We start from the raw sequence: 12,737 nt of genomic DNA, 5'->3' as shown, positions 1-12,737 counted from the left end.
AAAAAGAGTGTGAAGATTTCCTACCTCATTACTGCCTTTCAAAGGCAGTCACAACCACAAAAAATAGACCTCAGGGAAGGGGGAGAAAATCTCTGCATGCTCAAACAGAGCCCCACCTGTCAGTTATCCCCTCTCCTTTGTGCTTTGAAGAAGTATCTCACCTCTTACAAGGGAAACAAGTTTGTCATGGAGGGAGATGTAGTTAGCAATTCTGTCTGTGCTTCCCTCACCTCCCCTGAGCTGATGGCGCCGTGGGCCCAGCGCTCCCTCCCGTGCTACAGAAAGAAAGAGTCAGTCTTGAACTAGACTGATTCTCTGGCACCCCTGGTTCCTCACAAGCCATGTATCTCCCAAACTGTCCTTTAAAAATGCAGTGCTGGTGGCTGAAGAGATGGTTAGCTAGCAGCAACTGGACCGTGACAGAAATGTGAGTTTATAACCTGGCAACACAATTTTGGCTCTGAAATGTAATTGATCCATTATGATCTCTGCACTCAAAGACTTGAGTTTTAAATAATCTTTCATTGAAAGATAATGTCCTGAGTGTATTTCAGCTTTAGTGAAGTTTAGTTTATGATCTGTTCCTGGCCCTTCTCAGCTATCAGTGATATTTTCCCAGTGCCCCTCTTGCTGCTTTAATGCTGCCTCAGTCAATAATACCTGCTGGAGAGGCAGCAGCATCTCTTGGCAAACTAAATGTGCACAGTCTCAGGAGTCAAAATCTGAATATGTATAGAGCAAGTAAGTAATCATTAATGCATAGCACGTCCCCTCTGGTCATTGAAATAAATTATTGACATCAACATCAACAAGAAATAAACCAGGTACCACCCCAATGGTTGAGACTCCATAGGTAAGCATAAATTATCAGAGTGCTTCAACATTTCTAAACCTTCTGAAAACAAAAGAATAATCAGGCAGTGCTGATTGTAAAGATCTGTGTGTGCCCATACATGTACGTCTGTGTTTGTGTGTGAGCATGTGTCACACCGTAATGTGTGCACACTGTCATCTTCTAGCCTTAATCATTTGTCTAAATGGCTGGTGAGGGATCTCTATAGCATCTATATGTGCACAGCCAAGATTCACACTTGCCATGCCAATTCTTACTGCCACACAGTCTACAAATTGCTTCTGGAAAAGTGTAATCCTTGTTTTACCTCTACATTTTAAAAATCATTTCCCCACATATTATCTCTTCACGGTTCTGCACATTTATGCTTTTGCTCTCCAAATTCCTTGACTAGAATGCTATATCCCTGAACAGAAATATATTCACCCCTGCTATTTTTCTGCGGGAGCCTAGTTCATTCAGAAACAAGGAAAAAAATACGAATGATTGTTTTTAAATTCCCCAACATGTGGAGCTCAGACAAGCCACAGATGCAAATGCAGAAAGCAAATGTAGTGCTGGCATTAGGAAATGGCTGGGTTCACTGCACTTGTAAGAAAGCACCTTTATTATTTAGGCATGGTTGTAAGCTGCCATTTTGATATAATCCCTGGGTTTCTGGACTGGGTACACAGAAGCTGGCACGACACATCTACTGTAGCCCCACAATACCCAGCCATCAATCAAGCACCTTCTGCCAGCACTGAGCCACACTCATTCCCAGAGCTGGCAGCCACAGACAAGCCTGCACATCCATGTCACCGGCAGCTCATGTATTGTCATACTGCTCCCTTTTATCACTGGGGAGCACCAGGGCCTGTGCTAGCACAGCAAATGGTGCTGCTGCCCTCCATGAGTCACAAGCCCAATGTTGCCATGGGGAATCCTGAGCTGGAAGGTGTCCTGCCATGTCAGAGCATGGGCACTGCCCCAGCGAGGGTAGAGGTGGGGTCCTTCCCTCAGGAGCTGAAGGATGCCCTCCTCAAAGCAGCAGACAGAGGCAGCAGACAAGATGTGCAGGGCCCTCTCTCCTGGGGACCAGCTTGGGCTGTCTGCACACTCATTTCAGCATTACCCTTCCCAGTCCCATATTTGGGCTGCCCAGCTGCCCAGCCAGAGGATGGGATACATGTTCCTCCCCATCCCTGTTCCTGCTGGCTCATCAGACCCCCAGGTTCTCTGGGGAGAGGGAAAGCTGCAAGTGATGCTTCTGGTAGGGCAGCAGGTAAGATGGACTTGGTGACAACTTGGCCCCATGTTTTCTGGCAGTCAGAATAATTTTTTTTAAATAAAATCCACCTTGACATTTTTAGTTTGCTTTAGATACAATAAATCGGTTTTGTAAAATTCTTAGTTCTTCAACAGATAGGCAGCTGAGAAAGGGAGGGAGCAATGCCATAATCCCTAGGAAAGATGGGACTGCTTCTTAAGTGGCAAAGTAATAAAAATAAAGAAAACACTATAAAACACATTTAATAAGGCCACATCTGCCATTAAAGGGGACCTTGCTGTCACTCTGTGCCCCTTGATCTGTGCAGTGGCAAGGTGTTGGTAGTGTTCTTGGAGAGCTCAGGGAAGAAAGCAAGTGGATGCCAGCAGCATCATCTTTCTTTTGAGGTTGTTTTTGTTTCCCTTATATTCTGGGAAAATCCCTGTGGAATTTATTCTTCTAATGAACATGATCTGAGAGTATTTGGGTGAGACTGGTGCCTGTGTGGAAGGGCAGGTGTAGGTACATGTACGTGTTATGTGTGTCTAGAGGGGTTTTAGCTGCAATTGCAGACATTGTCTCTTTTTGGGTAAAACAAAGCAGAACTGGAGCAGCCAAGAGACAGAAGGACTTATGCTTTATGGTACCTTACAAAACACTGAATGTAGCTCCATTTATGTGGCTATAAAATGTTGCTAAATCCTTTCTTGCCAGCTCATTGCCATCTTGGACAATCAGGACTATTGACCTCCCTGCTTCTCTACTCCACTGGAAGAGCTCAATGCCAACAGCTCATTTTTGTATTTGGGCCTAAGTTCTTCCCATTTTCTCTACTTTTTTATTTAAGAGCCACCTGGTGCAGAATTGCATGTGCCCAGCTCAAAGTTCCCTCTCCAAGGACTGCCTGGCAGGTTCATACCCCTGAAAAGATCCCAGGTGCCAGCAGCAAGCATCAAACCCCACAGGTATGGTCCCAGGTTAATCTCATTCCTGGGTTATATTTCTCTAACCCTGGCAGGATGCACTAAATGGCAAGTGCATCTGGCATATGAGCATTGCCAACTACAGAATAGAAATCTAAGTACTGATGAAGTAAATGTTGATAAAATCCTGGGCAGTCTGCCCTGGGTCGGGTGATGGCATAAGGTAATTCAAGGTTTTCAGGCATTGCATGATGAACAATTTCAAGGGAGGGTTTGGGTTTTTTTTTTTCTGTGCTAGAGAACAGGGGGGAAAGAATCCAAGGGCTGTCCCCAGCAGTTAGGCACACTTGGGCACTTGGGCACGGCTGCCGAAGCCAGCGCCTGGTGCTGCCCTGGATCACCACCAGCAAACTTGGAACCTAAAAATCTGCTCTGGGCCAAGCCTGCTTCCCTGTCCTGCGAGAAATGAGAACAAAAAAGTCAAAGGAGACCTCCCACAATGAGGGAATCTGAGGTAGAATCAAAGTATTCTGGGGTAGAATCAAAGCAGCAGGCCCCTGTCTTTGGCCTGCCCTGGCCCTTGGCCCATGGGATCATGGCCCCTGTGCCTAAGCTTGGTCTGAGCTGGGCTGGTTTGTATTTGGCTACAGTTTGAAAAGCAAAGTCTTATGTCACTGTGGAGAGTCTGCGTTTTTGTGGAATTCAAATATTCCTTAATTGAAAGATATTGTCTTTTAGTAGAATGAAGAAGGGGTTTTACTTCACTTTACAGTGCTGTTTTAATTTACTCCTATTTGTCTTTAATAACTGGGTAGGACAGCATTAAACAGCTGCTGTAAAATATTTGGTAGCATGGCCCCAGCTTCTAAACACAATCTGCCATCCAGGTTGGTGATGGCAGGTGAGTGTCTGGGAAGCTGCTTCCAGGTTTGGGACAGGGTAGAGCCGACTGGATTTGCCCTGTTGACCCTTCTCTCCTCACCCATTTCCCACAGGACGCAGCTTCCCTCCTCCTTAGAGCAGATGAAAGGGATGTACCCTGTGAGAGGGTACAGCCTCAACAAATGTCCATGAGCTCCTGCCAGTGATGAACAGCACCAGGGGCAGAGGACTGAGGGTTGCTGGTCCAGGGACTGCAGGTTGGGCAGGCAGGGACAGGCCAAGCAAGACAGGCAGGGAGGGTGGCACGGGCAGGACACAAGTGGGACGGGCAGGCACGAGCAGGAACACTCGTGGCCAGGCAGGAGAGGCCGCGGGGCAGAAGGGACCAGAGCCAGAGGCCGGGGGCTGCTGAGCTGCCCCACACGGACACTGCCCGTGACTCCCTGAGGCTCCACCCGGGACATGCCTCTGCCGTGGGGCCTCGGGACGGCACAGCGGCAGCACCGCCACCCACCCAAACGGGCTTTAGCTTATAGAACACGTCCGGGCTGGGAACGTGCTCCCGCTTCCATAAAACTCAGAGGCAAGGGCAGGACCCGCTCCTGGTCAGGGCAGGTGCCTCTGCCGCAGGCCGCCTCCGCTCCTTGGAGCCGCGCACAGCGGGAGCAGCCCCGCCACGGCTGCCCGGCACACTGAGGGGCTGGACGGGGAGCACGGATGGCCTGCGGTCCTGCTTTCCTCCTCCCTCCTCCCACGAGCAACTCGCCTCACCTACGGCTGACGCCCTGACTCGTCCGGCTGCAGCCAGCGCTACCTTCCCCACCTGCAGGTCTCCTGCTCTGCAAAGCCTGGTGTTATCCCTCCATTTCCAGCCCTATGCCCTAAAAATAGCACCCTACAACGCGGGCCGGTTCCCACGAATCCGCGTGAGCACTCCCCGCGGAGTAAATTGAGGGATTTGTAGATCTGGGAGAAGGAGGAGGAGAGGATGGTACTGGTTTTCTCCCCCACGGGAAACACCTTTTTTGTTTTCAACGTTTGAGGGTTCGGCTCTGTGCCGGGCTCGGTCTCCTGCCCGGCAAGAAGAGAGCTCACCACGCTGGGACCGCTCTCAGCCGCCGCGCAACCTCTGCGCCCGCGCAGCCTCCCTCGCTGCCATCGCGGGGAACTCCCATTTATCCCAACCCTGGCGACAAACGCGCCCCGCTCGGCTTCTCGGACGGTCGTTTTCGGACAGAAGAGATCGGTTATGTTACATGTTAAAACGATTTAATATTAAAAATACATAGCAATTAAAATCACGTCGCGTCCCGGCTTCTCCGCGCAAATAAAGCACCTCTCTCCTCTCCGTCTCCCAGAGGATATTCAGGGGTTTTTTCCCTACTGTTTGCTTGAATTTGGGAACTTGGCCCTTGCACTAATGCCAAGCGATGTTTTTGGGGCGGAGGGGAGAGACGGTTCGCCCCCCGCCCCCACGGCGTGTTTTATCACCCGTGTGCCGCCACGGCAGCCCTGCCTACGCGGGGACCTGTGCCCTGCCAGCACCGCCAGCCCCCACTTGGGCTCTGCAGCTGGGGGGCTCCGGGACTCGCTCCTCTCGGCCCGGGCCGGGGGCGATGGAGACCCACCACGATAGACGAGGTGACCGACGGCACGGCTAGGGGCAGTTCCATCGCGGGTGACATCTGCACCCTGCTCTGCACTTGTCTTGCCCCGGACCCGGGCTCTCGCCACGTCGAGGATGGAAATTAAGACGAGATGGAAATCACTATCCATCCCCTCGGCCGGTAGGAGCCGATCCAGGCAAGTACCGGCGGGGCCGCTCGTCCCGTTCACCTCGACGGTTTCCGTGGGGAAGGACCGGGCAGTGGGGCGAGAGAGCCCCTCTGCAGGTGATCTGCCGAAATGTGGGCAGCGCCTGAATACCAAGAGTGGGCCTGTCGTCGGAGCCGAACACGGTACTGCTCCCGTACAGGGGCACACACAGCCCGACCCGCCCCCTTGCTCTTTTCCCTCGGGTCTCTGCCTCGGTGCCTACCCGCGACTGGCACGCGTGGGGTGCAGAAGCCCCGGGGCTTGCGGGTGTGCTGCAGCCTCCAACGGGACATCAGCTCCCCTTCCTCCCTCGGGCTGCGAGGGAGTGAGGGAAGAGAAGGGGCGGCAGGCAGAAACTCCAAAACAGCCCCCACTCCCCAAACCCCTGCCTGCCTGCCTGCCTGCCTGGAGAGCGTCTGTCTGGGAGCCAGCGCAGCCCGACGAGGGAGGGGGCTGCAAAGCCCTCCTCCCCCCGGGCCGGCCCGGGATCCCGGCCCCTCACCGGGCCCGAGCCGGGGTGCTCAGAGACGCGGCCGCGGCAGCTCCTGCGGCGGCAGAGAGGGGCTGGGGCTGTCGCCTGGGGGCAGCCGTGGCGCGGCCCACGCGTGGAGCCGCCTCCCCGTGGGGAGCCGCGATGGCAAGGCGCTGGCTGCGGGGAGAAGCAGAGGAGGCCTGGATGGTTACGTCGGGGAGTTTTTGCTCTTCTCCTCCCGCCCCTAACACAGTCACGTCCACCCCACGTCCGATGCGGCTTTCCCTGCCCCTACCCGTCCCCTTTCCTGCCCCGAAGCCCCCCGTACGAAAGCCTTCTTGCTGCACCCCCAGCGCTGAGCCCCGCTGGTTTCCCCCCAGCACGCACACCCAGGGCCGCGGGCAGCCGGTTCGCACCCCTTTTCCGTGCCCTTCAAGGCACCGAGCCGCTCTCTTTTGTCCTGGCTGCGGATGACCCATTTCCTCCCTTTCCCCCCCTTCGGCCCCGGCGTCCGTCCCACCCTCCGGTCCCTCCGCCCTCCTCCCGCCGCACGGCCCGGGAGCCGCACCGCGCCCGGCCCGAGCAGGGGGGGACACGGACACGGGAACCGGTGCCTCGTCCGCCCCGTGTTTGTTTTCCTTTCCTCCCTGAACGCTAGATTAAGACGTGAAGATTACACTTTTATTGTGGCGGCCGAATAATACCACGAGTCAACACACACAGCAAACAAAAGTGCTTGTAGTACATGGCCAACCCCGCTGGGAACCGGGCTGCGGGCTGCTGCAAAAATCAAGCTCTTCAGTGCTAATTACAAATAAATGATGATGTGCTCACTAAGTAATTGATTTAATGAAGTTCCTATGAAACTATTAAAACCGGGTAGAGGTCAGGCTGGAGACGCCCCAGAGCGCCCATTGTGGGATGTTTAACTCCGCCAATCTCCTCGGAAAGACATCGGGGCTAATAGGTGAAGTCACAGCTGGGTCGAGCTGACTTTTGCAGCACCGGCTCTGGCCTCCCCAGTTTCGCCTAGCGGCCCGCACCGCCAGTTCGGGGAAGCGAGTCCCACTGGCACACCCCCGGCCCGCTATTCCCACCCTCATCCTCATCCTCCCCTCCCACATCTCTCTCCGGGAGGCGGCTGCTCGCTGCTGCCCGCTGAGCGCGGAGCCCCCCGGCGCGGCTCCCCGGGTGCCCATCCCGGTCCCGTCGGGGCTGCGTTGGGTACTCACTCGCTCTGCCCGGCCGCCTCGCTCGCACCTCAACCAGGGGCCTCCGCGGCTCTCCCCAGCCTAATTAAAGAGGGGAGAAGTGGAGCTCTGAACTTGTGTCTACCACTACAGGACGGCTGTAGTTCCACCCCCCCTCGGCCCCGAACCCCCCCACCCCCCTCGCATACTCAGACACACACATACTTCTTGAAGAAACTTAAGCTAGGATGCCAGGTAGGGTGCTTGGGAGATTTTGGCAAGGTGCCTGGAAGGGGATGTGTGCCCATTTTTCCTTGAAGGGTTTTCTTGTTTGAAAGGCCATTTGGAGCGCTTCAGACGGGCTTGCCGAGTGAAAGGAAGAGGAGGAGGAGAGGGGGAACATAGAGATTGAAAAAAAAAAAAAAAAAGTAGAAGACGAACAGAATCTGGCTATTGGGTTTCATAGCCTCACGCTTGGCTTTCCCCTCCTCACCACTCGGGCAGGACAGAACTGAAGTGAACCATTCTTCCCCCCGCCCCATCCAATTAAGGGGTCCTCTAACCCGACCTCAGCTCTGAGCGCACTTTGGGGCAGAGGGTCCCCGCTGACCCCGGGGGGAACGGGGGCACACACCCCCCACACCTGCAAAGGATCCCTCTGCGCCCCCTTGCTTTCAACACCCGGTGCCTTTGGCAGGTTGAAAAGGAGCCGTACAGAAAAGAGGAGCCGCCCCCCAGTTTGCACCCCCGCTGTTGGCATTTGCTGAGCGCCGAGACGATGCCCCCACGGGCAAAGCCCCTCTCGGCCTCCAGCGCTCTCGGGGAGAGAGGGAGGGACGAGGCGCCCCATCGGGGTTCGAGGAGCCCCCCCCCGACCGGGGCGGGGAGCGCCGGGATGGGGCCCGGGAAAGGCTTCTCCCCGAAATGCGGGTGCCTCGGTGCTCCCCGCCGAGGGGAGAGCGGCGAGTCCCTAAATACGAGAGGGTAAATGCAGGGCGAGGCGTCCCGCCGGGTGTCCCCAGAGCTGTGTCCCCCTGCTCCGGTGGCTGCCCTCGCCCTCCCCGCTGCCCGGGGCGCACCGGGGGCTGCCCTGCACCGAGGGTCGGCCTCACTGGCGGCCAGCATCGGCCGGGGCACAGCCGGAGAGGGGCACCGGCACACGCCACGGCTCCCCACGCAGCCACGCGTGGGCTCCCGCACGGGGCTGCCGCGGGACCGGAGGCTGTTCCTCCTGCTCCCTTGCAGGATTTTGGGGAGGGCTGTTTGACGCGTGGAGTTGGTGGTTTGTTGTTTTGTTTCTTTTTTTTCCTTTCTTTCTTTTTCCTCGTGGAAAACGATTAATTTGAAACAAATTAAGCTCGCCAGCCTCTTGTTTGCCAAACAGGCTGTTGGCAATGTGCAAACAGGCTCTCACCCCGGCGCCGTGCCCCCGCTCCGCTCCCTGCTGCCCTGCTCCAGCCTTGGACGCGCACCCTCCTCCTCCTGTCGCTGCCCCACCGCTCCACCCCCCACCCCCCCCACAACCCCACAACACCGCTTGATTACTATCTCCCTGTTGCCCTTAATGCACGATCCGGGTTTCTCTTCAGCCTCAAAATAAGAAGTGACACATGCACCACTAAACCAACTTGTGGGGAAAGCCCGCGGTTGAGAGGGGCTATTGATGGGAGCGCTGCAAAGAGACAAAGCTGGGGGCTAGTGGAATCAGATGCAGCCCTTAATTAACACCATCTTAAATAGTCCAACAGGCACTGAAGACAAAGTTGAAGAAAGACTTTAAGGCTGAGTGCCCCTCGACAAGTTCTTTTTTTTTCCCTCGTGTCATTCAATATTTAATGCACTGTGCTTGTAATGCTACTACTGGTGCTCCTTTCTCAGCAAGTACATTATTTTTTCACGGTGCCCATGGCCAGGGAAAACCCTTTAGGCAAAGAAAATCAAAATGTTTGTTGTTTTGGATGACTTATAACTCTTGTTTAACACAAGCACTTTCAAGAAAGTATAACAGGCGCAGCCTCTAAAGCAAACAACGAAATCCTTGTGACAGAGTCGAACACAAAAAGCACATTGTGTTATGGACTATCCCTTTTCTCTCCTGCTAGATGGGTGCCTGTCTGAGGCTGAACACCACGATGCCATTTTACTTTTGAACTATTGTTTTTGAGTTATGCCATGTGGTCAAAAGGAGAAGAAGGGAGGTTGTTTCCAAGCTCATAAGACAAACGAGTTGCCTTTCATTGAACTACCCCAGAGCTCCTTTAAAACGAGGTTTAAATGTCACCTCCATGTTTTTAATGGACATAGGGCTTCAGGGGCGACCCTTCAAAGCGCCTCGTAATAAACGACCCTTATTAAATATGTCTCTGCCTGGGAAAATCACTTGGCAGAAGAGAAAAAAAGGGGGAGCGGGGGTGGGGGAAGGAGGGACACGGTGCTGCCGGAGGAGCTCCGCCGCCCCCCTGCTCGCTCCGGGGCCGGGCCGGAGCGGAGGACGGTCCCTCTCGGGGTCCCTGCGGCCGGGCGGGGGCTGGGGGTGCTGCCACACCGATCCACTCGCCTCCCCCCCGTCCCAAACCCCCTTTTCTCCCCCTGCCCCCCTTCACCCCCCAAAATAAGAGACTGGATGAAAGGTTGGGGTGTTTTCCTCCTGACTTCTTTTTGTCCTTAGAAGAGCGGCGTCTGCGAGTCTGAGCTGCGAAGTTACTGATTTGCAGGCTGCATGTTAAGGCAGCCCATGTAAGTAATTTCTGCGGGCATCCCGGCAAAGGAGAACAAATCGTTGACAAAGGCGAGCCCTTTCAATTCAGCAGCGTCGTTAGGGAAACCAAAAAGTATTCTTCCTATAATAAGTTCCACTTCAAAGGATTTCTCATTCAACGGTGACTGCTTCGCACTTTTATTAAGTCCGGGCTTTTTCACTTGGCGGAATCATCTGTTTGGTTATTTTTCATCGTGTTTATTTTTCACCATTCACACAGTACTTGTATTAAATAAACAAAGAACAATCGCTCTGCAAATAAAAGTACTTAGGTGGGGGAAAAAAAAAAGGGGGAGGCAGAAGACGAGAAGAGCTGGAGATGGAGCTTCTTCCTCACTTATTTGTTTATCTGCTGAAGTTGGCGAGGGGGGGTCCTAAAAAAAAAGGGGGAGGGGGAGGGTCGTTGGGAGAGAGGCCAAAAAATATGAGACGTTCTGATGAAGTGAAAATTGACTGCGCTAACACGGCATGAAACTAAAGGTCAATGCAACTGTATCTTAATAGAGTGTCTCGAATCGAGGTGGACTATTTTAAATGCAGCTTGCTTTTGCTGCGCTCATTGCCATAGCAATCCTAACGCTCCATGTTGATGTACCATAAAAGCAGTAGTTTGAATTTCAAAGAACCTGCCTTTGAACTTCTCCCTGCCTGATTAGGCACTTGCGTGGTGTGTGTGTGAATGCGGGAGCGTGGTTGTGTGTGCTGGGGGTACGCGGGATGCGGGGGGAGCGGTGGCAGCGCCCCGCCGGCGTTTGGGTGTCCGAGCCGGGGGGAGCGTGTGTGTCGGCGTGTGAGTGTGAGTGCGTGTCCCCGCTCACTCCCGACCCGTCCTGCTCTGCTCTACCTGGGAATATTTTTCCGGGGCGATGGCGGGGGAAGGGGCGGGGGGGAGGGGGGGAAGTGTGTGACGGTCCATCCTCGCCAGCGCTTCACAACTCCCTGGCGACATCTCTAGAAGCACGAAACACGCGGAGAAAACCCCTGAAAATCCTCGGTTCTCCCCACCACCCATGCTTTGAAAAACAAAGCAGCAGCCCTATCCCGGCTGCCCCGCGTCCCACACCCTGCCCGTGGCGGGGGCGTCGGGGGGCGCAGCCCCGAGACTCTCGGCCGAGAACGCCCCGCTTATCCATATCCCCAGCCCCCCTCCCCGCAATGCCATTTCCCACACTCCCGAAATTTCTTAGTCCCTTCAAACTTCGCTGCCGCCGCTGTCGCCTTTAAAGGGCCGAGCGCCAGCAATAGTGTGTGGCGAGATGTCTCCCAGCCTCGACTACAAAGGTAGATGATTTACACAGTGTTTGCTAGGACCACGTTTCGCCTAGGAAAAGATGAAGTCTTTGATGATGGCCAACTCAGTGTCAATAAGTGGCTTTCTTTGAGCCATATTCAGATGGGAACGTCTTGCTTGCCAATTGCCATAGAAATCCTAACACACCATGAAGATTGTCCAAGCGCCAAGCCTTCCGTTCTGGGCTAAATTACTTTGAAGTGGGGCAGGACGTGCACTGGTCAATGTTAACTCTATAGGGCGGGCAGGGAACACTAGGAGAGGGAGGTTGGAGGGGGGGGAAGCAGAAAATAAGAAGGGGAAACTTGTTTTAGACACTCTATACAAGGTTCTGCTCATTGTCAGATATCTTTTATCTTTTATATTTCCCATGAATGATTCATGTCTCGGTGGCTTTGTGTCGCCCTCCTTTTCACAAGAAACTTCATTAGGGAGCTATAAGTTTTCCCATTGATTGGAGCCCTCATTTATGAGTGTTTTTCTGCTTCGTATGTTGGTTATTGTCATTCTGCTTGAAACAACTCTTTGCAACCTGTTTCACCTTTACCACATTTAACAAAACTGACTTAAAAAACACTCTAACCTTTTGGTGAAACTGTTCTTGACATTTTGACCAGTCATTTTCGAGCACTGGTAAATTACGGGGCGGGGGCGCAATCACTCTGAGCCAGTTTTATTTAATTTATTTTATTTAAAAAGAAAATTAAAAGAGGAAATAATCCTGCAGGATGCCGACACACGATTCTGCCCGAATTTTTTTTCACGGGTTTTACTCAGTTCTCGAAAGGAGAAACCTGTCCTCACTCAGCTTCTGAAAACTTCGGGGGTTTTCTTCTCCTTCATTCCAGTGATTTCCTGGCGTTATTTCTTGTCTGACCTCACTCTGAGTTTCAGAATCATCTTCTGGCATACGGTTTCGCTTATATGGCTCCTACCGAAGAGTAGTGCTATTTAACTCATTAGTATCCTCAAGAGAACACTGCCAGGAAAATCTCCCTTTTTTGTTGTTGTTTTGTTGGTGGTGTTTTGGGTTTTCTCCCCAACAGAAATAAACATGTTAATTGATTAGATTTTATATTCCGATTAGCTGTCCTTGAGAGAGATGAAGAATGTCATGTGTATAAATGTCTGACCTGTGCCTGTGTCGTACCTCTGTCTGTCTGTCCTTCCCTCTCTTCCCCCTGTGCACGGGATGCCAGCAGCAGGGCACCCAGCTGCTCCATCGTGACCAGGCACCCCAAAATCCTCAGCCCGCGCCCCGCCCTCAGCCCCAGGAGCGAGGCCCGCAGCCTCGGGGGAGCAGG

General features: G+C 53.7%; 1 long non-coding RNA gene across 1 annotated transcript in view; it reads right to left on the bottom strand.

The window, feature by feature from the left end:
• The window catches only part of LOC118701932 (uncharacterized), a 73,707-nt gene extending 66,198 nt beyond the window's left edge, over window positions 1-7,509 (bottom strand). Inside the window, exon 1 of the long non-coding RNA XR_004982607.2 lies at window positions 7,427-7,509. This is a non-coding gene — a long non-coding RNA (uncharacterized LOC118701932). The remainder of the gene's footprint in view (window positions 1-7,426) is intronic.
• Between the last annotated feature and the right edge of the window lie 5,228 nt (window positions 7,510-12,737).

This window comes from Molothrus ater, chromosome 2 (assembly GCF_012460135.2).
Source record: "Molothrus ater isolate BHLD 08-10-18 breed brown headed cowbird chromosome 2, BPBGC_Mater_1.1, whole genome shotgun sequence".
NCBI lineage: Eukaryota > Metazoa > Chordata > Aves > Passeriformes > Icteridae > Molothrus > Molothrus ater.
Note: the sequence above shows the minus strand (reverse complement) of the source record. Positions and strands in the feature narration are given on the sequence as shown.